Raw genomic sequence first — 26,659 nt, forward strand, 5'->3', positions numbered from 1 at the left:
TGCTAGCTGCTCCATAACAGTTCAGGCTTCTCGGCCTTTTGGCTAAGATCAAGTGCATAACAGTTCAAGCTTCAGGGCCCCCAAAATGTAGGTCTGCCACTGGTCATTGGGCAATGGCTATATTTCGTGTTTATCTTGGGGGCAAGTAGACCGGTTTCATTCCATTTACATTGTGGCAGCACTCCTTGTCTTTTGTTTCCAGAGAGCAAAGTTCCTGCAGCTTCTTATTCCAAGCAGCTGCATTTGACACCCTTCTCTTGCTTCCCTCTCACTTTTATTCAATGTGCTTTTATCTTTAAACCTAGCACAGCAGTTGAGGAGAAATGCACCCAGTGCCTTCCTGAGTGGCTCTCTTACTTCCCATGTGAATGAATGAGTGATTTATTTCGAAGATGATAGCTACAGCAATATCCAATATAAAACAAGCTTCGCATAAATGCAGAATAGGCACAACCTCAAACCTAATAAAATATGTTAAGCAGCGGCAAATGAAGTTGTAAAAACCCCCAAAGATGAACGATGATGCACAGAATAAAGCAGACATTATTCTGTCTCTGCAATGATTCTAGCCACTTGACAAAAGTGCCTATTAGTCACCAGGCTCAACTGAAAGTTTCCTTACAAATGTACAAAGCTCTGAACAGCGTGGGACCCTGGTATTGTTATTTATGATGTTGATTTAGAACATTTGTAAACTACTAGGTCAACATAATTCTCCAAGTGGTGTACAAAGACTGATTTCATATAAATCATGCCTAAAATACAAATGTACATAAAACCATTATTAAAGCAGGATGAAATAAATAAAACATTAACTAAATCATGTGTCTGCATAGGCTTCCTGAAACAGATCCCTCCCAGCAGGTGTCTAAAACACTGCCATGTCATCCTGCAATGCCAGGTTAGGTCTGTGTTCTGTGACATTGTTATAAGCTGGTACTATTCACCATGGTAGCATGCCTTCACTGTGTGTGATCTGCCATGTTCCTCACTCATGCAGAAAGCTTCGAAATAAAGGAATAATTGTTAGAGGATCCTGGAGGCTCAAAATCACACTTGTTTTGACTCCGATCCAGCAAAACACTTAAGCAAGACCAGGAGTATATGTTCTTGAGCACTCCCATTGATTTCATTGATGCTATTCGTGTACCTAAAGCTAAACATGTGCCTTTAAATGCATTGCTGGCTCACAGACAGCAGACAAAGGGGGCAGTCTAACTAGTGCTGCCCTAGTGCAAATTCTATTTAGGCCTTGTACAGGAGCAGCCGTAAGTGAATTGAACTCAAATTAGATTAGACAGCATGATAGCTCTTATAGTTTTGCTAGATCAGTTCATCTTTGCAATAAGGAGAGACTCAGAACTGATCCTTCTGACCTTCTGCATGCACCTAAATGTGGGTCACGTGCTTTCTTGTGAACGACAATCATATATCAGGTTGGGGGGCTTTTGGACAGCTTCCCTGTCAGTGTCTCTCAATGTTCTCCTTGGCCTCTTTGCACTCTGATGTTAGAACTGAGCAAGTCACCAAGCAATCAAATGGCTGCTGATTCAAATACACAGCCTGCCATTGCCATGGAGGGGGTGGTAAGATCCTGAGGAGGAATGGGAGGAGCTTTGGGAACTGGAGTTGGAGAAATTTGGGAAGATTCCTAGTGGGATGGGGAAGGTGAAATCAGGACCTCAAGAAGTGTCTGACTGGGAAGAGGGACAGTTGTCTAGGGAGTGGAGGGCTGACCAAGCAGATTGACACCCCATGTAACTTGTTGGGTCAATGTCTTAGCTTGCCCTTAGCCAAGTGTCTCTACATCTTATGCACTTTGTAACCTGTGCCTTACCTATGTACCAATCTGATTTACAGATGAAATCATTGGACAGAAAGAGAGCTGGAAGTTCAAGTTCTTCATCTGGCAGTGGCTAAACACCATCAGCCTGCATATGGATCTTGAATGCATCCTGGGCCTCTTTTCATTTAACTCTGAAAGTGCGTTAAAATATGTAGACTGGGGGAATGTGAGCTGAGTCTGGGCATGTGAGAAAGTCCCCATGTTGCTGCTTTACCACATAGTCAAGTCCTGTTTTTCTCACTGAAAGTGGACATTTTATGATGCCAGCTTCTGAGAGCTGATCAATGAGACTATGGTTACAGATGGTTGAGGCCAGATCTTTGCAAATTCCAATAGGAACTGACCTGATCCTCACCTCCCAGACTACTGGGCATTGGAATTTAGTTATCTACCACAGACTTTCACATTTCCCAAACATTTTGACAGAGTTTGTCTTCCCCCCTCACAAGTATCACAACACATTAAAACAAAAAAACAAAGAAACCCTCAATACCTGTATGTTAGAAAAAATAATTTCAGAGCTGCACATTTGTGTGTATAAATTTCTGTTAGGTTAAAAAAAAATGTTATATCACTTAACAGATATCCCCCACTCCCAGTGCAAGATTCCTGGGAGCTGAGTTTGTTAAGATGCTGAGAACCGTTAAGAGACTCTTATTATCCTCACAAAGCTACAGTCAATACCTCTTCCCAGACGACTCTGGGAATTGTAGTTCTGTGAGTGAATATGGGTCTCCAAGCAACTCTCAGCACCCTTAACAAACTACAACTCCCAGGATTCTTCAGGAGAAGCTAAAGTGTTATCATAGTGCTTTCAATGTCAAGTGAGGATGTGGCCTCAGCTTCTGTACATGTAATGGATGGGTGTGCCATCTTGCAACTGCCTCGGGCAGCAAAATGTCTTCGGCTGCCCCTGATTATGATTGTGTTGCTGTCACACACAGGGCCTGCGCGTCCATTTAGGCGAACTAGGCAATTGCTTAGGGCGCCAAAATGGAGGGGGCGCTGGCCAGGCTTGGGCGGGGGTGTGGAACAGGCTAGCAGCAGCTTCTCTGCTGTAGCGGTGAGGTGCTGCTTGCCCCCTACACCACCCCCTGGCTCCCACTAAAGCAGGCTTTGGCGGGATGGGCAGGGGGCGGGACGGGACGGGTGAGCAGCGGCTTCTCTGCTACAGTGGAGAAACCGCTGCTTGCCTCTCCACCCCCCCCCCACTTCCCGCTAAAGCAGGCTTGGGCAGGGGGGGGCGTGCCAGAAGATTGGTCTCACCTAGGGCGCCAGAAGCCCTAGCACCGGTCCTGGTCACACACAAAAAATATGATTGACAGTGGAATCATTTGGATGTTTACTCAGAAGTAAGTCCTGTTCCATTAAGAATACTAGGCTAAACTGGCAATTTGTGTCTGAAATACAGTAGTTGCCTATAATTTTTTAAGATCTTGTGCTTTCTCCAGTAAGTATTGAGAGACGTGGGGACAGCAAGGGAAGGGAAGGTGATACTTGGCATGCTTTTTTCTCTTGTCTCTGTTCTGACCAAACCATAGGTGTTTGGTTGGCCAAAAGGGGGAAATGGTATCTTGCATGTGTCTAGATCTCTGAATATTTGTACATCAGACAGGACTCTGGACAGACATCAAGGGTCATCTCTTTCAGCTCTCTCTCCTCTTTATTTCTGGAACATGCTGGACAATGAGTTTATTAAAATAACATAAATATTTTGCATTAAAACCAGAACCCATCTTTGCTTCTGTTAGTTGTCATTTTTCCTTAACACCAGTAAACCTGCATCTATTATACTGTATGTACATAAATGATCAAACATAGTTAATAAAGTAATCAACTGTGTTTGTTGGCAATCTTATCCCAAATGGGAAACCATAGGCCACATCCACAACATACATTTAAAGAACTATTATTTCACTTTATGAGTCATGGCTTCCCCCCAAGAGTCTTGGGAATTGTAGTTTGTTAAAGGGGCTGAGAGTTGCTGGAAAACCCCTAGTCCCCTCACAGAACTACAGTTCCAAGAGTTCCCTGGAAAGAAGGATTGATTGTTAAACTACTACATGAATTGTAGTACTGTGGGGAGACCAGGGATCACTGCTCAACACCCTTATCAAACTACAGTTCCCAAGATTATTGGGGAGAAGCTGTAGCTGTTAAAGTGGTATAATAGTGCTTTAAATGTATGGTACAGATGTAGACATATATTCTGTATCTCTCCCTCCCCACACAAAAATAAAGATGCCTCAATCCATCCAAAATATGCTACTAAATTCTTCTTTTATGATTGTTTGTTTCTCTGTGTTACACTGACAGAAGGATACTGACAAGCTGGAACGTGTCCAGAGGAGGGCAACCAAAATGGTCAAAGGCCTGGAAACAATGCCTTATGAGGAACGGCTTAGGGAGCTGGGTATGTTTAGCCTGGAGAAGAGAAGGTTAAGGGGTGATATGATAGCCATGTTCAAATATATAAAAGGATGTCATATAGAGGAGGGTGAAAGGTTGTTTTCTGCTGTTCCAGAGAAGCGGACATGGAGCAATGGATTCAAACTACAAGAAAGAAGATTCCACCTAAACATTAGGAAGAACTTCCTGACAAGTAAGAGCTGTTCGACAGTGGAATTTGCTGCCAAGGAGTGTGGTGGAGTCTCCTTCTTTGGAGGTCTTTAAGCAGAGGCTTGACAGCCATCTGTCAGGAATGCTTTGATGGTGTTTCCTGTTTGGCAGGGGGTTGGACTGGATGGCCCTTGTGGTCTCTTCCAACTCTATGATTCTATGATTCTATGACACTGAAACAAAAGATTTTTACAAGGCAAGAAGGTTTCCATAGTTCTTTCATTTCAGTCTCACAGTTGCCATATACATTGTAAATCCCTTCTGTTTTAAAACAATACCGTCTTGGATATTATTAGAATAGCCCTTAGAACACGGTGACAAATCCTATGTAAAAATTTGGGGGAGCTAATGGGACACACAACACAATGAGTTTAAAGGGGATTTTATTATTGTTAAAGCAGTCGCCTTTACTGACACAAATATGACTGAGACATATGGTTCCAGCCTTTGACCAGGCATTTCATTTGAATTATTCTTTTCTTTAGAATGCTGTTCTCCAAATGTGAATCCAATTACCATCTGAAGTCAGGCAACTGAATGGCTATAGGAGAAATAGTCTAATGGATGAGAGGGAGTAAATGGAGGGGGGTGACTATGATTTGTGTGGTAATCAGGAAAAGAAGGTCTGTTGTAATAGAGCAAGCTGGTTTAAAAACATAGCTAATGTAAGTTGCCTTTCTACATTTTTTATTGGAAAAATAATAATCCACTTTCTGACAGGGTGAATAGGCAAAGAGAAAACGCCTTTTGATGATTCAGTTGATTAAAGCTGTTCCACAGACAGGCAATTAACACATGCAAAACCGATGAGCTGTGTGAATGCTCAAATGTAGAACAAGAGGGAGCCAAGAGCAGGTTCAATAATATCCATGTGGATGCCATAGACTGACGTGGAAGAGGCTTTTAAAAATTTATCTCTCAGTCTGAATAGACAGAGTGTGTTTTGGTTAATTGGTTTACTGCAATTTAAACAAGTAGTGTTCTGCTAATCAAGAAGCAAGGAAAATATGCAACAGACTCTCTCGATAAGACACATTTTATGAGTGTACTCAGTGGTTGAAATAAATGCTTATGCCAAAATTCATTATGAAATTGAGTCGTTCATCACCCAGATCTATTTAGATTTGCCGTATAAGATCAAATCAAATAAAGTTGCTCCAAATTTAGTTCAGAAATACAGAGTTGTGACATTAATGAAAAGTACCCAGAATGGTCTGCTTACCTTCTTAAATTTCACGTCTCTTTTCAATGAACGTTGGCTTCATACTGGTGCTGCACAAGACATCAACCTGTAGCCTGCCAGTCTACTTCTAGTGTTATATTTCTGTATTTGCATAGTAAAATGTTTTTCTTGGAGATCAGCCAAAGACACATTGTGGTAATTTCAGAAATATCCAATGAAATCCATGTCTTGCATAGGTCTGGAACCTTGAGTTCATGCTTCTTATACTTGTGTCTTTCCAATATTGTAAACCACTTGGTGATTTTAACTATTATTATTATTATTATTATTATTATTATTATTATTATTATGCATGTGGTAGTAATAACTGAAAAAAGGAAAATGCATCTGAAGTGGCCTTGAGAGCATTTTTGTACTATACTAGTAATTTTGTCCATTTGGTATATTCACAGCAGAATATGTTGGGGCATTTTAAACATTGTGAACAGACTTTTCCTCTGCTCCAAGCCAATCAAAGTTATAATTTGTTGTACAGTGCTGTAAATAGAGATGCCATTTGATGGCATTAGGCTGTAATGATGTCAGGGACCATGCTGAGGAGGGCTGCACTGAGGAGGAAGGGTGGGAGCCACCCCCTCCCCCTGCTCCTGCTGCTGAATATTCCCAGGAGCAGGAGGACAGTATAGATTTGGAACCGTGGTTTGCAGAGGGGCATAGTTAAGAAGGCAGAAGCTGGGAAATAATGGGTGGGGAACAGCTAGGTGAAGAAACACTGGAAGAGAGAGGGTTAACAGATTCACAGTCGCCGGACGGCATTCCTCCAATCTCCCCAAGGTCACAAAGAGCTCAGAAAGTTTCAGAACAGAAAGCACAAAAAGCACAGAGGGTACAAGCTCAGATTACAAGATTTAGGAGGAACGTAGATTAATAGGGATGGAGGGGGTATACGCTTAATTTGTAGCAACGCCATTCTGGGTAGATGCTTTCTTTTGCCCTTCGCTGTGTTTATTAAAGAAGTAAAGGGACCCCTGACCATTAGGTCCAGTTGTGTCCGACTCTGGCATTGCGGCGCTCATCTTGCGTTAATGGCTGAGGGAGCCAGCGTACAGCGAACCAGAGCAGCACACGGAAACGCCATTTACCTTCCCGCCGGAGTGGTACCTATTTATCTACTTGCATTTTGACGTGCTTTCGAACTGCACTGGTAATTACTTTCATTTGATCTGCTCATTTACAGCCATAGTGAAGGAAGCCGATTCCCCAAAGCCTGACAAATATAGTTTTTGGTCAATCTGACTGATGGTGTATGAATGGCATTATGATATGTATATTACATAGACATGCAAATGCCGGAACATGCAGTATTTAAAAGTGGGCCAGGGGGTGCACACACGTGCTGTGCCCCCAACATCCCCGTACATGTCTGCCCTGCCTGCTGATTCCCTCCAACCTTCCCATACTGAGTGGGGAAGATCTGCCAAGGGCTTTTAATAGGCTCCTCCACATGATCAGGGAATCTGCTTTGTCAGGGCCTCTGAACATATGGAAACTTCTAAACATGGTCAAATGAATGTGACTAGAAACCCCCTACAGATCTTCAACATGCAACGTGGGGAAGGTCGAGAACTGTGCATGTGAACATAAGAGTCTGTTGGATCAGACCAATGGCACATCCAGTCCAGCATCCTGTTTGCTGAGTGACCACCCAGATGCCTGTGTGAGACTCACAAACAAAAGAAAGTCTGGAGGGGTTTTGCATGCACGCCCTGCCCAATCTGTATTTTCAGCAAAATAAAAAATCCCTTCCAGTAGCACCTTAGAGACCAACTAAGTTTGTTATTGGTATGCGCTTTCGTGTGTATGCACACTTCTTCAGATACTTCAGATATTTTCAACATTCATCAGTTCGCAATGTCTCCCTTCCCACAATAGCTTTGGAAAGGAATAGGAACTAGCCCTCCAAAGTGATCACAGAGAGGGGGGCATTGGGCTCACTGAACATGTGCCTACCAAAGGTCAAGTTTGTCCTGCTTTTTTTCTGAGCCCAGTTTGCCTCTTAAACCATCAATTAATTGCAGCACAGGCAGAAAGGGAACAAAGGGATTTTACAAAATCTGTTTTCCCTGCTTACTTTCTCCCACCATTCCTTGTCTGTTCACACATGTAAAACCTTCCTGTATTATAGCACTGTTCTTCAGTTCAAGGTGTTCAGAACAGAAGCAAAATGATTTTGCAGGGCAAAGCTGATATTTACTTAGCCAGAGCTGGTGCTTTTCAATAAGATGAAGCCAGTCAAGACAGGCGCGGCTGCATTGATTAGGTTACAAGATTCTTGTGGCACACACACACACACACACTGCACAGTCCGGTGTTCCTGCAATTCCAACCTTATCTGAATCTCATGTAATTAAATGAAGATAAGAGACCTGTTAAAGGGAACACAGCAACACTCCTGCTAACAGCATATTCAGGTGCTGACAGAAGCAGAGCCAAAATGGGACCACTGCGGGGGTTGGGGAGCAGAATGTATCAGCATGCTCTGGGAAATACTGAGGTTTTCCCAAGTAGAAAGGCAAACCTAAGGAGGTAATTGGCCAGAAAAATTACTGTTGTTATTATTCTTTATTACATTTATATCTCATCTTTTCCCAAGTTGCTCAAGGTGGATCTTCTCCCACTCTCTTCTGAGATACGTTAGGCTGAGAGGCAGTGACTGGCCCAAGTTCACCCTGTGAGCTTCATGGCTGAGTGGGAATTTGAACCCTGGTCTCCCAATGTCCTAGTGCAACACTTTAACCACTACACTACACCGGCTCTCAAAATAACAAAACCCAGTGAGGATCGAGCATGCTCAGCCATGTAATGTTGAGTGTCCCATCCATGAGGGGGAAAGATGGGAACCGGGAGGGTGGGGAGACAGAAGTAGAAATGTCCTCCTTATACCCATTACAGCATACAGAAGGAATTGGGAGCTTGTGCTCCTGAAAATGTTGTGGACTCCAGCTCTCACCAGCCCCAGCCAATAGTCAGAGATAATTGGATCTGGAGTCAAATAAAGGCCACAGATTCTCCTCCCCTGACTATCTTGAAGAACTACATATCACAGCAGGTAAAACCTTGAGCAGGAGTGTTCCAGTAGTACTGTAACATTTTGTTGCAAATCCTCCTTGTTCATAATACTGTATTAGCAACAGTAGAGTTTGGCTTGGGAAGCAAAGCAGACAGAGGATTGAGAGACATTGAATGTATGTAATATATATTATCTAGTCAACGACTTGTTATGCCTTCTTAGAAGTAGGCCTTCATGCTCAAAACTATGGTGGGGTTCAGCAACCTGCCAGTGTGGTGTAGTGGTTAAGAGCGGTAGACTCGTTATCTGGGGAACCGGGTTCGCATCTCCACTCCTCCACATGCAGCTGCTGGGTGACCTTGGGCTAGTCACACTTCTCTGAAGTCTCTCAGCCCCACTCACCTCACAGAGTGTTTGTTGTGGGGGAGGAAGGGAAAGGAGAATGTTAGCCGCTTTGAGACTCCTTCGGGTAGTGAAAAGCGGGATATCAAATCCAAACTCTTCTTCTTCTTCTTCTTCTTCTTCTCTTCAGTTCTTGCCATACAATCCTTTACCCAGTACAAATCAGTGTCAATATAGCTACCCATGACCATAAATCCATCACTCCATAACATCCTTTGCAAAGTGCTCTAACACAAAACACGAGGCAGCCATCTGCTTCTCGTGTATGATTGCCGTTCTTTGCACACACAAAATATGGCTCTGCTTCCAGCACTTAAGAGTGATTAGCTGTAACTTATGGTGCTTGCCGTAGCTCACGCCGCTGCTGGGTAATTACTGGAGAAGGGAAGCTTGGGAATGTCTGGGGAGACTGAGAGCAACATGTTGGCAACGCCAGGCAGTTGTGACAAGCTTAACGTCCAGCAAATCTCTTTACACAGAGAAGAAGGGGATGGTGGCAGGGCCACAGTGCAGAGTTCTCAGGGAATGTTGATCTTTAACTAGACTGCTCCAAGGTCTGCTCTGCAGAGCTTGAAGGGCTGGTTTCCTTTCTCCTTGGCAAAACACTCTTTGATTAAAAGAGGAAAGGTTTTAATTGCTCCTTCTGTCACAAGCCCAGCTCAGCGATTTATTTTTCCAGTAGTCGCATCTGTCTTTTATTGACTGTTTGGCGGGCACCTCTGCTGGCTCCACAATACTATTTTCTGTTCTACGTCTCACAGGCTGCTATGGGGATGGGTGTTGGCTGGATCTGGAATGCATTGCTGCCGTGTTGCTATTTTATGCCCAGTTATAAATTTTGATGGTAAGCTCTCATTCGGTGCTTTGAATAAAGTAATATTCAATACCTTTTTATGTCCAAAGAGTCTGCACCAGGAGCTCTCTGCAGAATGGCTAGTTTATAGAGTCCAGTGCTTTATAGAGGATGATTTATTCAAATTTGAGCTCCTGTGGTCCCCTGTTGTGCAGACCCCACTATTCAAGTGAATCTCATTTATTCTTTTTATGTGCATATTGGCTTGCAGTGAAGCAATACAAGCAACACCTCCATTTATGCAGGGTTTATGTTCTGAGGCACCTCACGCATACATGAAATCACATATAATTGGAACACCCATTGGAAAAGCTTTCAAATATCCTCTAAATCTCTGGAAACCCTAGAAAAACCCATGTATAAACCAGCGACTCTACCAGACGGACAGGAATAGTGGCAATGCTGCCACTCAGTCTTCCTCATTGCTGGAGGATGATTTGCAAACAACAATTGGGGCAGAACAGTACCATCAAGTGCTTGGCTGTGCGTCAACGTCACTTGGTGAAGCTGGTGGTGTCTTGCAGAGGAATACGGTGATGAGCAGCTGGGACTTCTGTCTCTTCAGCAGGTCATGATACTCTTGGGCAGCCTCCTGGTCCATGGATGCAGCTTCACCACTGATGCCAATGTTCTTCAAATTGAAGCAATGTTTGAAGTGGGCCAGCCACCCAGAGTTGACTTGGAACCTGGAACTCCTTTGCTGGCTGAAAGCCTTCTTATGCAAAGTGCTGCCATTGATGGGGATATGCTGGTGGTTCATGTCCTCCAGTCACAGGTTCACTTTCTGAAACAGCATGTGAGCTAAAAACAACAACCTTTCTTTGAAATTTGCACTTGTCTGAATTTTGCAATGCATTATCACCCAAATAATGAGTACAAAACTGCATATACTTGAGTGAAATGTGCATATAAATGCATATATTAGTGGAAAATGCATTATACAGTGGTACCTCAGGTTAAGAACGTAATTCATTCTAGAAGTCCGTTCTTAACCTGAAACTATTCTTAACCTGAAGCACCACTTCAGCTAATGGGGCCTCCCGCTGCCCCTGCGCTGCCACCGCCCGATTTCTGTTCTCATCCTGAAGCAAAGTTCTTAACCCAAGGTACGATTTCTGGGTTAGTGGAGTCTGTAACCTGAAGCGCCTGTAACCTGTGGTACCACTATATTAGGAGAAAATTTGTACATGTGGCAAAAATTCATACAAAAATGTGTATATTATGAGAAATTCACATTAAAATGCTGATCATTTTTCATGGGAACTTTTATATTGAAAAATGCAAACTGATATGGAAATATGGAGAACTGAATTTAAGACTTGGAAAATGGGAGAAACTAAAATATACATATTTGCCCATTTCTAATGGGAGGAAACCATTCTCTCTTCATCAGTGGAGGCTGGTCTGGATCACTGCCAGCCCTGCCTGCATATCTCCTCACAATGAGTCTAGCAGGTGGCAGTGGCTCTCTGCCTCCTCTAGTCTCATTCTTTTTAGAATTCCACAGTGAGGACAGAAGCAGAACTTGTTGGCTCTCTCTGGCATTGACAGTAGCTCCATCTACTGTTGGCCTCCCTACCTTCACCCTACCAATGGTTTCTCCATTGAGATGTTACTGGAGCAGTGCAGAACTGTGGTAACAAATGAACTGTCTGTTGCCCAAACAGCAACAAAATGCTACACGTTTTTGAGTGAGCTTCATAGTATCCGTTTAAATAGGTTTTCAAAAACCGACAACCTCTCTGTATTACCACTCTTTCAGGTCTGATTTAAATGTGCTATAAGTCACCGTGAAATCACTTACCTGGGTGCATATTCTATGTCCCTCTCATTTAAATGCTTTTATTATGTGTGCTGGTTCCACATTAGCACTCCAGTGATGCATGGGCCTGGATGTAGATGCATGGCATGCTAATGCTGCATGCATTTGGGCGGGGGGGGGAATGGCATAAACAAGATGTGGGTGGCGTTTACTCCTTACCTGGGTAAGTGTTTTAACCCTAGCTTGCATCACAAAGTAGACTCCAGCGACATGACATTTGCCCCTAAATAAACTTCGCAAATTCAGATTCACGGAATCATTCTTGACATTTCCGATTCTGGCCACATTAAGCCAGCCAGTAAGTTACTCTGTGTAACAACTTCCCCGATAAACTAATTCAACATTTGTTCGTGATATAGTGTTGTACAAATGTCTCTTTCATACTTATTTATGGTAATGACTACCCTCATTACACTGCTAGGTCAGCATATATTACCCTCATGCCATTTTCTGCTGACAACCAATATATGTAGTCCCTCTCCTTACATTGGAGGTCATTTGCTATATGATTCTAACAATTCTGAGGCATATTCTGGATAAATTGGTTCATCCAGCTAATTTCTATTCTCAGCAGGCTGGAAGAACTGAGGGAGGCCTGCAGAGTGTAAGACCCATTAACAGATTCTGGACTCATGCCTAGGGATTCTTTCCTACCAGGGGAAACTTCAGATATGCATTGTTTGTGTCCCTTACCCACCTTGTGCAAACACCAGAGCCTGACCAAGTATTTCTAAAGTTGGGCTGGGGAGTGATAATTTATGCATTTCTCCCCCTCTCCCTAGATTTACAGGCACATGGAAGAGTTGAAATTTCAACTCTTGTGGCAGCTTCTTCCTGGCTCACCTGCATGTAAATGCACTCTCATAGTATGATCCTAAGCATGCTTCATCTGAAGTAAGTCTCAGTGGGATTTACTCACTAATGTGTGCTTAGGAATGCAGTCTCAGTGAATGAATTGTGGGGAGAGTGAAAGCTGTGGGATATATCCAACCTCATATAACCAACATGCTTAATTAATGCATGAATGGGTTAAGACCATAGAGAGTAAGCTGTCCTGCCAGGCTTAGCTAGGTGACACACCTTCACCTTGGGAGGGTTATCAAATTCTTTGCTCTCTCCTCTTCTACCATGTGAACCCTGCCAATAAGGAGGTTTAAACTGAATGCTCCAAGCATATACTGTGTGGCTTTAGCAAGCCATCTTTGTGTTTCTATACAAAGAATTTAGAAATTCTTACCATTTTGAGACTAAGTTGCACTGCCTGTTTTTTCTTGCTGTTGTATGGAAAGGCATATGAAACTGACTTTGAAGAGTTTGTAAGTTAACCATTTTTAATGTGCCAAACATATGGTCTCTATCTATGCTAAGAGAAGTAGGATACCTTGGAAGGAACTTAGAAGTGGGTATTTTATAGGTCTAACAGCCTATATTTCTACGCTTCACTTTGCTGCATGTTTTGTGATTTTAAATCTTTGCTGGGGCTCTCTCACCAAAAGTACTTGCCCCAAACCTGGATCTAGGCATCCGGGAATACTCTTTTTATTCTTTTTATTCTCTCCTTGAACACTCTATCCCCCACCTGTCCACATTGAATGAAAAGGTGTGAAGTAGCTTCAGAAGCATGTTCAGCTGAACATGTGCTCCATCCTTCTTGCAGCTGAGACCTTCACACTTTTTCAGTGGACACCTGAGGAGGACTGGAGAAATCTATACAGTGGGCAAGCAGGGGGAGCAGAATTAACAGAGAAAGGCAGACAGAACGACTCATGATGGTGAAGAGAAAGAGAGGAGTTTAAACAGGGGGTTAACAGAAAATGAATTTAAAAATCTATTACCAAGTGAAATGTGCAACAAAAATGCTGTTCTGTACTTACCATAGTAGTGCTGAGACTCCTGAGTTAATAAAAAAATGTTTAAGCGGCCTTCAGAGTGATTTCAGTTGTGCAGTCCTGAAGTAGAATACATTCTAATGCAGATTACAGGAAGCAGGAGGCTAGCATTGAGAGGAGTTTAGAGCTGTGTAAAATTGAGCTGTGTGTCTTTCTCATTCAGACATTGCTGACTGTAGCATCACTCTCCGGTGACAAGCTGAGTATTTATCTTCTAGAGGGGAATTCCACCTGCCAACTAGTGAAGTAATTTATCAATAATGAGGTCAGTCTGGGGGCAATGAAATTGATGGTGATTCCATCTTGCTACACTTCTCTTTTGGAAGGCTGAGAAGAGAGAAAACAAGAGATGTTATCAAACAGGAACTGAAACCATTCAAGGACTAGACAAAGGGAGGAGGACAGATGATCATATCTAAGAAAGTCTACATGTATAATATGATAACACTGGAAAGGTGTAGTAAGATGCCATTTCTTGACAATATTAGTATCTGATTGGTATCCACTTGTCAAAGTGTTAATTTCCAATGAATTGGTTATAACCTTCAAAATATTCATTATTCAGAAGGATTTGCTTTCACTCACTTTTGGAGAGACTGGGGTCTGCCCAAGACGTTTCGCTGAGTTGCTGAGCAGTGGTCTGGCCAGTGGTCTGGCCATGGGAGGAATGGCAGAACAGCTTTCTGGGGAGCACAGGAATCTGCCTGGGGAATTGGCAAAAGTTACCCCCCCCCATTCTTCTGCTGGAATAGAAGTTAGCCCATATTCTTCTGTTCATGGAAGGACATAAGTATACTGCTTTTATTATTCTTATTAAATCCCAGTTTTCAAAAGTATTTGCATCATTTCATTTCAGAAAAATTGCTATTTCACTATTGAATAATTACTGCTACATATGTACAGCTCTTGGAATAAAAACATTTTATTAAAAAAAAATTGAGCTGCCTTTGGGCGGAAATGGCATTGCTTAATTTAGTGCAAAGAGAGAGAAATGTAGCAGAAATCCATCTTCTTAGCTTGTGAAGTTCTATAAATATTTATCCAGATCAATATCAGATTCCAGCAAGTTATGCCCTGAAAAACTTATCTGGTACTTCAGAAGCTCAAATATTCAGTGAACACCCCTAGTTTGGGTAATTTTGTTTGTTTTTGCATTAACAGAGCTTTTCTGAAGTTGTGAATATTTCTGTTGCGAATATTTCAGTATCTTGATGTGAGGAAAAGGCATTGTAAATTTGAATGATGGCATTGCGTATCTAGCTAAATATAGTTCAGCCTAGCATTTAGCTTCTCCACCTGGTCCTTGGGTCTTTGGAGACATGCCACAATAACAGACCAGAGAGGTGTTGAACTGGCCTGAATTTCCGTATGTGACCCTGATGTCTAGAATATCAGCATAATTTCCTAACAAACTATTCCCCATTTTGTAGAATTATCTGGCCAATTGTTCTTTTGATGTTCATAAAGTAAAACGGCCAGACTACACTGCGGATCCAGAACTAGAAATCATGGCTTTCTTATTTTTACTTTGATACTGTTGCAGGATGCTCCAGTTTTGACCTGAGCAGTGATGCGTGGATGGCCATTAAAACCTATGCATTTGCCATTTTCCTGATCTAAATTACCCCTTACAAACTGCCAACAGCCCCGCAGAAGCTTTTTTTCTCTCACTGGATTAACATGAGCATCAAATAAACTTTACATTATGAAGATGGCATGGGGAAAATGGTTAAATACCACCTTTCCTCTGCAGCACTGCTCCAGTAAAAATGTGAGCTCCCCACCCCCCAACTTCATTCAAAGTAAAAATACAAATTTGAGAGTACTAATCACATATTTCTCATGTATTTTGCCCCTAAACCCTTTCATGATGTCAGAGTAAAAGGTTGCTCATTACAGAGTTAAAGGGTTGGCTTTGATTAGAGACCTGGGTTCAAATCCCTGCTCACTTCTCTCAGCCTACCTTTCCTAAGTAGGTCCTTGTAAGAATTAAAATCATGTACACAACCTGGCCTTATTGGAGGATTAAACAAATTATATCGTGTTTTTTAAACTCACTCTGAACCTTATTTATCCTGTAATCTTTTGCTTGCAAATTCAATGAATTATTATTATTATTATTATTATTATTATTATTATTATTATTTATACCCCACCCATCTGGCTGGGTTTCCCCAGCTACTCTAGGAAGCTTGCAGCACATAAAAAATGTAAAACATTAGACATTCACAATTTCCCAATACAGGGTTGCCTTCAGATGTTTTCTAAAAGTCAGGTAGTTGTTTATTTCCTTGACATCTGATGGGAGGGTGTTCCACAGGATGGGCGCCACTACCGAGAAGGCCCTTTGCCTGGTTCCCTGTAATCTCACTTCTCACAGTGAGGGAACCACCAGAAGGCTCTTGGAGCTGGACCTCCCTGAACAATGGGGGTGGAGACACTCCTTCAGGTACACTGAGCCGAGGTCGTTTAGGATTTACATGTTCCATGTTCCCAGTGACAGGGAACTAGTTGTAATTGTTTGCTCATTACATTGCTCATCATGTTAGACTGTGTCAATCCTGCCTACAGCATGATATTATGGTGTGTAACGCATTTTACAAGATCTTCACTATCCTGTCCAGACTATCAGTGTAACTTTATTTAGTAGAATTCAATAGCTTAGCAATTTCACTTTGAAATGTGTAAAACAACTGATTGTTTCCCTGGATTCTTATTTCCATAGTTTAAATGCCTCAAGGGGCACAGTCTGAGTCTTTGGTATTGATTCCTTGACCCCCAGTTCCTTTTCACTAAGTGGATTAATGTAGTGATTTGGAATGTTAGTCTGTCCAGTGGGAACTACCAATGAAAGCAGTTTCCAGGGGGGAACAGAAGAATAAACCATTGCGTGGAGAGGTGAGGCAGGTGCCTTTCAAGCAAAGTTGACTGTGAAAGCATCAACTACCAAAGCTGGGAGTCTTATGAAATCCATGGCCATGATTTAATCTGAAGGAAAATGAGATAGGATGCAAACCAACAGGTTCAAATTTCAAGAAATAAATTTCAGCTGGACTTTAGAAAGAACTCCCTGATTGTACAAGTTGTTTAACACTGGAATAGACAGCTTCAGAAGGTTGTGAATTTTCTTTTGTTGGAAGTTCTTAAGCAGATTGCTTGCTGGCCATCTTGGGGGTTGGACTAAATAACCTTGGAACCATTGTTGTGTGTGAAAGGGGAGTGGGAATGCTGTGCTGAGACTGAAAAGAAGGACATGTTACCAAATCTGAAACCAATAGCTTGCTCCTCCTTCTGTCCTCTTTGGTCACTTTTTATAGTAGGAACTTCCTACCCTTACATAGAAATGCGTTTTCTGCATTCATTGCCCTGAAACAACGCAGGCTGCATTCAGACAGCACTTTATTCCATCTTCCTGATGTTTCCTTACCTGTTACTTTCTGCATTTGATGCAATCTTTCACATGATGTAAAAGCCACTTCTGGAAGTGTAGTGGAGTCTAGCGGAAGTTCAGTGCTTATTTCCATGTAAACTGTTTCCCGAAAGATCCATTTGCAACCCTGTTAACTCAGAAAATTGTGGGAGTTTTATGTTGTAATTCCACGTGACAAAATTTGGGGTGGTATCCTGGCTTACAGCTCTTTCCCACCATTTAAAATTTACCATGACATGGACGTGTATTTATCCATAACCCACGGTCCCATAATGCAACAGGCACTGCAGTGTAAAAGGTACATTGCAAATTGGGGGCAGAAGTGCATTGTAACCAGTAAAATTAACACAATAAACCCCACATCTGAATGTAGCCTTAGCAGATATTCCTTAGTTCTTCAATGATCTTTGGGCAAGTGTGTGTGTGTGTGTGTGTGTGTGTGTGTTAGAATGTGCATTTCAGTGCTTCCCACCTTTGATTTGGGGCCTGATGGATGATTTCTTTCATCGAAGGTCATGTGTGCTGCTAAATATGAAGCCTGTGTGGTCACTGTTTGTTCAGTTGTTGCATATTAGCTCCTCAGTGGTTAAGACGATCTGAACAAATAAGAGGGCTTACATGACATTATATTACCCTTTATTAGTAGGAAATTGAAGTCTAGAGATTATTATTAAGCTTTAGCCACTGAAGTTTGACAATGCTCTGGTAGAGACCTTTCAAGCTGACCTCTGATCAGCTGTATTAGAAGGATTTTACCCTTGTTACTAATTAAATAAACAGCCCTGTTAGTATTAGTCTTCCTTCCAGCCATTTTCATGACATCAGCTCTCTAATGGACCACAGGACAAAGGGAATCAGGTTCCTGTTTGAAAAGAAATGGTATATTTTGCATATTAAGACTCTGACATGAGGGTCATCCATTGCTCAGCTGCCTCGCTGTGATTAACTCGCTAGTATATCCAATATCAATGAGCTTTTCATTGAAGTTAAGGGAGAGTGAATGTAAGATTTCTAGTCAGTTGAAACTTTCTCAATGGAAGCAAAACAATGTAATGTATTATATAAAGGTCCCCTGAGCATTAGATCATTTCTTTCTTGGGGGTGCCGGGAAATATAGGTGGGAGAAGCTTGATACATCCAAGAGGGTTAAGAGTCAGAAGGGACTTGTTTGTGGAAATAGAGTGTACCTTTTTCATGTATTTGTTCTGAGTATTACTGACCTACAGGGGGTTTATGCAAATATAGTATCCCTGCTAAATATGGAAATGTTTTTCACAGTGCAATCCTACATGTCTCCATACAGTCAAAAGTAAGCCCTATTGAATTCAACGGGACTGATTCCCAGAAAAGTGTGTATTGGACAGTGGTCTCCATGAAGCCTTTAAAATGTTATTTAAGTAGGAAATTACATAGCTGAAAGGCATGTTGTTGTTTTTCTGCCAGAATATCAGGAGGTGTGTGTGTGTGTTTGTGTGTGTGTGTGTATGTATGTGTGTGTGGACAGGAAATATATATATAAAACCACTTGTAATTTTGCTTTGCTTCTGAAGATCTATTGCTTTATCAGAAGGCATGAGAATTATTGTTTAGCTTTTGATAGCTATTATCTGTCATTGGACCTACTGTCAATAACAAACTGGATATTCAAAGTGTGGGGTATGGGTTACATGATTCTCATCCACCAACATTATTAAAGTTAGATAAAATAGGTAAGAAATCAAGAAAGTGGGTTATATTTATTGTTCTTACTGGCATCCATCTGTTTCAGGAGAGAAAAGAGCGCATCTCCAGGGGTGAAGTTGAACTGGAATTCCAAGGCATATGTTTATCAGGAGCTGCAAGATATTTTATATTTTAAATAATATGTAAAGTTTGTAGATGATGCAGTCTCCATTTGGATATATGAGCTAATGCTGTGTTCATTTTTCATATTTTGGATCCAAAGTTGCCATTCCTCAAACTTAAAAGCTCCTTCTGTTAGTTATTGTTACTAACCATACAACTTTGAGAAGCTCAAAGGACAGGCACTGCAATAATCATCATCATCATCATCATCCATACTTCAGGTCTTGTCCATAACTAAATAACCAGACTAATTCACATGTTACAGGACTTGGTCTTTACATTGGCAACATGTTCCAGGCTGAGCCATGGCTGAAATCAATCTCTCATTAAGCCTTGATAATCTTAGTTTAGCAGAAGTGTGACAATGACTTGATCTCACATAACCTAAAAATACACAAACAACACATTTTAATTAGCATTTCACTTTTTCCCTAGTTCACATGCAGAGAGAGAGGGAGGGAGAGAGGGAGGGAGGGAGGGAGGTGTGGCAACTTTGGTATACTTATGTGAGGCTTTTTTTGTGTGTGTGTGCCACTAAAATATATACACAGTGTCAAAATCTATGTTATGCAGTTTACTTTTACATTGCTTAACTGTCAGATACAGTCACCAAGGGGAGAAATAGTGTTATCCAAAAGGAGGCAATGCTTTCATTTTTTTTTCCTTTTAGCGAAAAAGAGAAAAATGAACCCAAACGACCTTGTTGCTTCAGCAAATTGTGTGTCCAGGCTGGTTCTGGCAGCCTGAAGTGCTGAGTATTATATGTAAATTTCGGTATGAAATATAGCTGGGCTGTTAGTGAGTATGACTTCAGTGTTTTGAACCTGCAATAAATCACACCCGGGTAGTTGTGAGGAATGGAAAATGTAAATAAATCTGTGCATGGTTATTAAAGCCATCTTTTACCTCCAGAATTTCTGGATAAAACCAAAAACCAAAGGTGATAAAGTAAAAGGGAAAATAATTCTCCCAATACTATTTCTAAGATAATGTGTGTCAATTTGTCTTCAGTCCTCTCAGGAATTCTCAGACTTCAGAAAGGCTGCATGAATGAATTTTACACAATATTTTTGCGCCCAGCTTTAGGGATTCATCCTGCCTTCCAATATACAGGATAAAGATAACAGCCGACAAGCACAACTCTTGGCCATAGCCTTTGGCAACTTCCACCTGAGCTGATTTAGCTGTGGATTTGTCAAACCACATACAGAAGTTAGGAGCCCCCCCCCCATCACAACTGCAGCTTTATATATTTGGTTGCTCAGGAAGCCCTGCCATAATTTAACGACACAGTTGTAGGGTTGTACATAATGGAACTCCCCTCTCCTCTCTCCCCAACAAACACCCTCAAAATCTGCTCCAGAGCATTGGGGAAACCTCCAGAGCAGGGTGGTCCAACTTTTCATACCAAGTGGGCCACAAGAGTACTGTGGGCCACATGGAATCTGTGGGCTCTGCCTTGTTGCGAGGGGATAGGGGTGGGGGCCAAAATTTGACACACCAGCCCAGCCCTCATACTGCCTTTCCACTGCCAGATAAGCAAGGCACTGGGCTCTGGGAAGGGGCCAAGGTTCCTCCCCCCCCCCCAGTAAAATATTTGACACACACACCCAAAGTTGATGGGCATTGCCATTCAAATGGTGTGCTTGTGCTGTGTTTGTGATCAATTATGCAGGGCAGGACTTACCTGTGCCCTCCAATATTTTATTCAAGTTGGCTCCCCAGGGCAGCAGAGGCTGGTGGGCACAGCATGATGGCAAAGAGCTATGCATGCCACATGGCCAGTCTTGCACCTGCTAAGCCTGCTGCCGTGAGATGTGGAACAGCATGTTGTTCCTTCACCAGTACTGCAGTAAGATTCAAATGCCAGCCTCATCAGGTTGTTTACATAATATGGAGGCGGGGAGACCATCTTGTCCTATACCTCAGGCAGCAAATGCTGCGGGGCAGCCCTGCCCACTCATCAGTGACCCATTGAGCTTTATTGTTGGCACTGAGTGGTCTATTGTCTTTATACAGCTGCTCTGGGCTATCTATAGCTCCGACTCTGCATGCTTTGCCTGACTGTGTGGACCTTTATTATTATCTGCACCATAGGTAGAAAACAATAGTTGCTGTTGGCCCACCGCCAAGGAACCGAGAACAGCTTTTACGCGGACACCTCTTTTGGCCTGAAATGAAAGGGAATCTGCAATGGGCTAATGAAAGGCCTGTGTATGCAAAGCCCGCGGGATTTCATCAGTTACTGGGATGGAAAATAAAAATGAAATAAATGAACAGCACTGCTGCAGATTGCAGTTCACAGCGGGAATCATAAAATGCCAGGTAAGAAATGCAGCTTTCCCAGGGAAGTGTTAACTGTGAGCCAGGACTGCGCTGGCCTATGCAGGGAAATGTAAAGCATCATCATTGGTAACTGGAGATTCATTGGCAAAGGCAGCACATTTGGCAGTTGCACATGCAAAGGGGAGAGCAGGCTTTTGCCACATGGTACCAGATGTTGTTGAAAGAGTGGTCACAAATTTGTGGCTAGGAGTTTCGTGCCATGACTTTCCCAGCTTTGTGGCATGCGGGAAATGAAATTCAGAAGGCAGAGGAATGAGCAGCAAGCAGTCTCTAAAGTGATTAAAGTCTGGATAATGGTCATAGAACGCGTGTTAGCAATGCGTTTTTTGGGGGGGGGGCAGGAATCTGCCGAACATTAATAGAAATGACCTGGGCATGTTTATTAAGCTGAAAGACCCAATTCTCCATCCCCAGCTGTAGGCATGAGAAAAAAGCCAGGTTTTAATGAAGTAGCTATTTTGGAGACTGGCACGATTTCATCTTTCATTTCCTTAGTTATAGAGTCCACCACCAACGAAGTCTGGTACATTTTTGTGTTGTTGTTTTTTAAAAAGGTGGGAGGAATCCCTACTGTGGAATCCAAAATATGACTGGAAGGGAAAATAAAATCAATGGAACAGAACAGATCTGTGAAGGGGGTTTCAATTTGTGCATTCTTGTGGATACATTTATGTGCCTTGCGTTTGGCAAATTTGACCCAGTGTGTTAAATTAGACAGAAGGAAGTGCATAAGGGTATGAAAATAAAGTTGACTGTTTCAATCTCATTTTTTTCATTACTGATCTCTGAATCTTTACGTATACAGTGGTGTGTGAAAGCTGTTTGTTCACGTGCTTCCTTAAAACCACCAGACTATATGTGTTTTACAGTACTTTAAATTTGGTGCAACTGGATGATAAAATCTATGGATAGTGATGGCTCTTTAACTGCTAGCAATGTGCTCAACAAGTTGCTTCATTTAAAGGTGTCAGGTTAAGTGTATTATTAGATATTATTGTAGAATGTAGGAAGGACAATACATTTTCCTAGAAGATTTACTGAGAATAAACAAATTAACCATGCAGTCCTATCAATGTCTACTCAGAATTAACTGCCTCTGAGTTCAATATGTCTTGCTCCTTAGGGTGCAATTCTATACCCGTTTATATGGGAGTAAGTTCTATTGACAGTGGAAGTTACTTCTGAGTTTACATTCATAAGATGTTATACATAGTTAATCTAGTTTACTATCAATGGATGGTGGGGGAGTTTATTGGGTTGTTGTTATTATTTTGATTATTTTGATTATATATTGATTTTGTTCTGTGAACCACCCTAAGACCTCTGGGTATAGGACAGTATATAAATTCAATAAATAATAATTTGCTGTCATTATATATCCTCCCACATGAAGCTGCTTCTGCAGGTTGAAGGCCTGATTGGTGTTATTCTGCTGTTTGGGAAGAAGAAGAAGAAGAAGAAGAAGAAGAAGAAGAAGAAGAAGAAGAAGAAGAAGAAGAAGAAGAGTAGTAGTAGTAGTAGTAGTAGTAGTAGTAGTAGTAGTAGTTTGGATTTGATATCCCGCTTTATCACTACCCGAAGGAGTCTCAAAGCGGCTAACATTCTCCTTTCCCTTCCTCCCCCACAACAAACACTCTGTGAGGTGAGTGGGGCTGAGAGACTTCAAAGAAGTGTGACTAGCCCAAGGTCATAGGGATAGGGTGTGTGGTCATAGAAAACATGGCCTTTTTTGTTGTGGCACCTAAATTTCAGAACACCTTCCTTTGCACCCCTCTCAGTTGACCACTGAGTAGGTGGCTATTCCACAAAACTTAACTCTGGAAAGTGTGACCCCTTCTCCCTTTTGGATGCTGAACTATTGGTAATTTTATATATTTATCTGTTTGGGGGCTTTTTATATAATTAACATTTTTTATTATTCCTTTTATATTTATGGTTGAAACTCTATATCCTCAAGAGACTGAAGCAAAGCCATCATATTCTAGAAATGATTAATCGTATTCTAAAAATGATGAGTGTATGGGTAAGCAATTCATGGCCAGGAATAAGCAGGAGATTGCTTTTAAACCATTTTTATGGTGCTCTGATAACGGTTAGGTAGTTGAATTCAGGAGCCGCCATTTTAATTTCCCACAATGCTCAGGAACAATGCTATATTTGGGTATTGTGGAAAAACTAAACAATGGATCCTAGACCAAACCACTCAATACTCATCAAAGTATTTCTGCTGGTGCTATCCAGTAAACCCATTGGAGCTCAATAAGAAGGGGCCCACCAGGAGACATTTTGCAGAACCCCCTTTCAGTTTGGAGATGGCACTGACCATGTAGATGAAAGTAAACAAAATGTCCAGAAAGTGTGCAAGAAAATGTAGTAAAAAAAGAAGTATGACTAATTGGGCATTCAGCTGTTGTATCTGCTTAATGCTTTGGTCTGTGGTATAAGGGTGAACTGCAACACATGCTTTCCCGCCATTGTGTCAGCTCATCTCTCTGAGCCATCAACAGCCACATACCAAAAGTTTGATATTCACACAAGTCCTGGGACCTGAAAGGAACCTTGGGAAAATTCACTCACCAGGTCTTGTTTTCAGAAGGAAAAGCCATTAAGGTTTTATAGACTCACAGCTGTCCATTGTTTCTTTACACAGTGGATTAAGTAGTACAGCTCAATATAGCAACAATACTGTTGTTGACACGCAGATAGCGGTTATTGTGTGGCCACAGAAGCAAGTAGATTTAGAACTGTTGGGATTCTGGAAAATGTTACAAGGATTAAGCTCACACCCACGAGGGTCTCAATATCCTGCATAATTTGCAGAACCATTGCTTTATGTTTTACATGACCATTCTAGTCCCAGCTCTGGGGAACTATAGAGGGAGAAATATGTATGTAATGATATTTTTACTCCATACCAGTAAAACAGAAAGAGCAAGACCAACAAATGATAATTGCCACGACCCAAATCTCTACAGGGCTCTGAAGCATGCATGGAGGTCCAAATGAGCAGCACCTCCTAATTCATTTTGGCAAAGGGGGAAGCTTTGCACACACAATGGAGCATAGCCTTACCCTACCTTTCTGTTGCTACCTTATTCTCATTGGTTATAACCTAACTAATGGATTATTTCCACCCACCCCCATCTCTATCTTTTTTATTGAAAAAATTGTAAAAAGGTAGGCTTGGTGCTAAATTAAAAAGGTAAAGGACCCCTGACAGTTAAGTCCAGTCGCGAACCACTCTGGAGTTGCGGCGGTCATCTTGCTTTATAGGCCGAGGGAGCCGGCGTTTGTCCGCAGACAGTTTTTCCGGGTCATGTGGCCAGCATGACTAAGCCGCTTCTGGCGAAACCAAAGCAGTGCACAGAAACGCTGTTTAGTCTTCGGCCGTAACGGTACTTATTTATCTATTTGCACTTTGACCGAGCAACGGGAGCTCACCCTGTCGTGGGGATTTGAACCACCAACCTTCCAGTCAGCAAGTCCTAGGCTCAGTGGTTTACAGATGATAGCAATTAGAGATGCAGTGCCAAAAAGTAATGCGTGCAAAAATGAGGGTAAAAAAGAAATGCTTTGTATCTGGGGAAATTGCTTGCAAAAATATGCAGATTAGACAATATGGTAGGCAAACCTGCATGGAAATAATATGTATAATTAAGAGAAATATGCACTGAAATGCAGATGAAACGTTCATGAAAACTTTTTACAAAAATCACAAACAGTTATGTCTTTGTGAAGAACTGATTGGAACAATGAGAACAGAGAAACCAAAACTGTCATATTCATCCATCTCCAGTAGCAATGTGAAAAAGCAGAAGCAATAAATTTCAGTGTGGCTTTTTGTGGCTTATAGTGCATGTTGAAATAGTCATGGGATTGCCACTGAAAATAAATTCCCTGTGTCATCAACAGATCCCTATCTAGGCCACCGCATTGAGAAGCACTTGCCATGTGGAACTTGGTCATCGTGTTGTGAATGCTTTCACCCCTTCTCCAAATTCCTGTTGGTCACCAGAGGAGGCATGGCTGAATAAGACATTCTGTTTATTACTTGTGACAGGGAGACATCTCTGGTGGCTGATCTGTTTTCCAACTTTTTGTCTGCATGTTACCGGTATGTTTCACTGTGGCCACCAGAATGTTTTTTAGATGTGTCAGAAATGCAATGCTCAATCAAAATTCCATGTTTATTTTGGATGTTTGCTTGTTTATAGAGCTGTGTACAAAGGACCTTTTGAAATTCTCCATCCCAGCTGTGGGCAGAGAAAATGAGTTGACCAATTCTCCAAATTTCTTGGATGCAGGGCTCACCATTGGCAGAGTCGGTAGCACAGCTTCTTTCTCCTGAACCCTAGGGCAGTAGCAGCAACAATTGTGTCAGGAGACTGGCTGCCATTTTGCATCCTCCACAATGCAACAGACCTAAAAGCATTCACAGGGCATTCTGGAACAAAGATGGCAGCTGCCAAAAAATGAATATTAGGAAATAGCTAAGGAAAATTATGCAGGTGTCCTTCAGTTTCTGGGGAGGGGAGCATGGAAAAAAAAAGTCAAGCACTTTCTCAGAAAGGAAAGTGAGGATGGTATTAAACTGAACAGTTATGTTATAGATGTACAATGTAATGTCCTCATCCTCTGCTCTCTCTATGCACCCCGCACGACCTCTTAAACTGCTTCAGGGTTTCCACCACCCCTCCAGAACAGATTTAGGGAGTGCACGGGAGCACACAGGTAAGAGGAGATGGCAGGGAAGTTACATTACACAGCTAAAAACTGTTGTGCTAGTTTAATGCTGCCTTGTATAAGTTTGGCTCGGCTCTGTTTTTGTGTGAGTGCATATTTTGTTTGCCAGCCTGTTAAACAGAAGAGATAGTTGTGACAGTAGCAACAGTAGTAGCATCGGCAGTAGCCAGCGAAAACCACACACTCCCTTCTTTCCATCTTTCTCTTCCTGCTCAGAGGCGAATGTGGTTTGCCCGCTTGGAACCTTCCCTGTCATTAGCACTTCTTGTTCTTCAGTGGATGTGAACAAATATATATGGTTGGTGCTGTCGTGGAAGAAGCAGGGAGATTTAAATTCCTTCTCACTTTTGCTTTAAATTTCTGTGAAGTTTCTGCACTTGAGGAGATCCAAGGAGAATGTCAATCATAGCCTGATTAGCATGAGCTCCTTAAACTGAAGCTTCATCTTTGACAACTGTGAAATAAACTTATTCTTCCAAGAGTAACCAGAGGACAAGTACCTAGAGGTGTCATCCATCACCTTCAGGTCTACTTGACTTCCTTGCTCTCTGACTTCCAAGTCACTGTTTATATGCCTTGACCCTGGCTTGATTTCTTTAATAGTTTGCCCT

Source organism: Lacerta agilis, chromosome 4 (assembly GCF_009819535.1).
Source record: "Lacerta agilis isolate rLacAgi1 chromosome 4, rLacAgi1.pri, whole genome shotgun sequence".
In the NCBI taxonomy this organism is placed as follows: Eukaryota; Metazoa; Chordata; class Lepidosauria; order Squamata; family Lacertidae; genus Lacerta; species Lacerta agilis.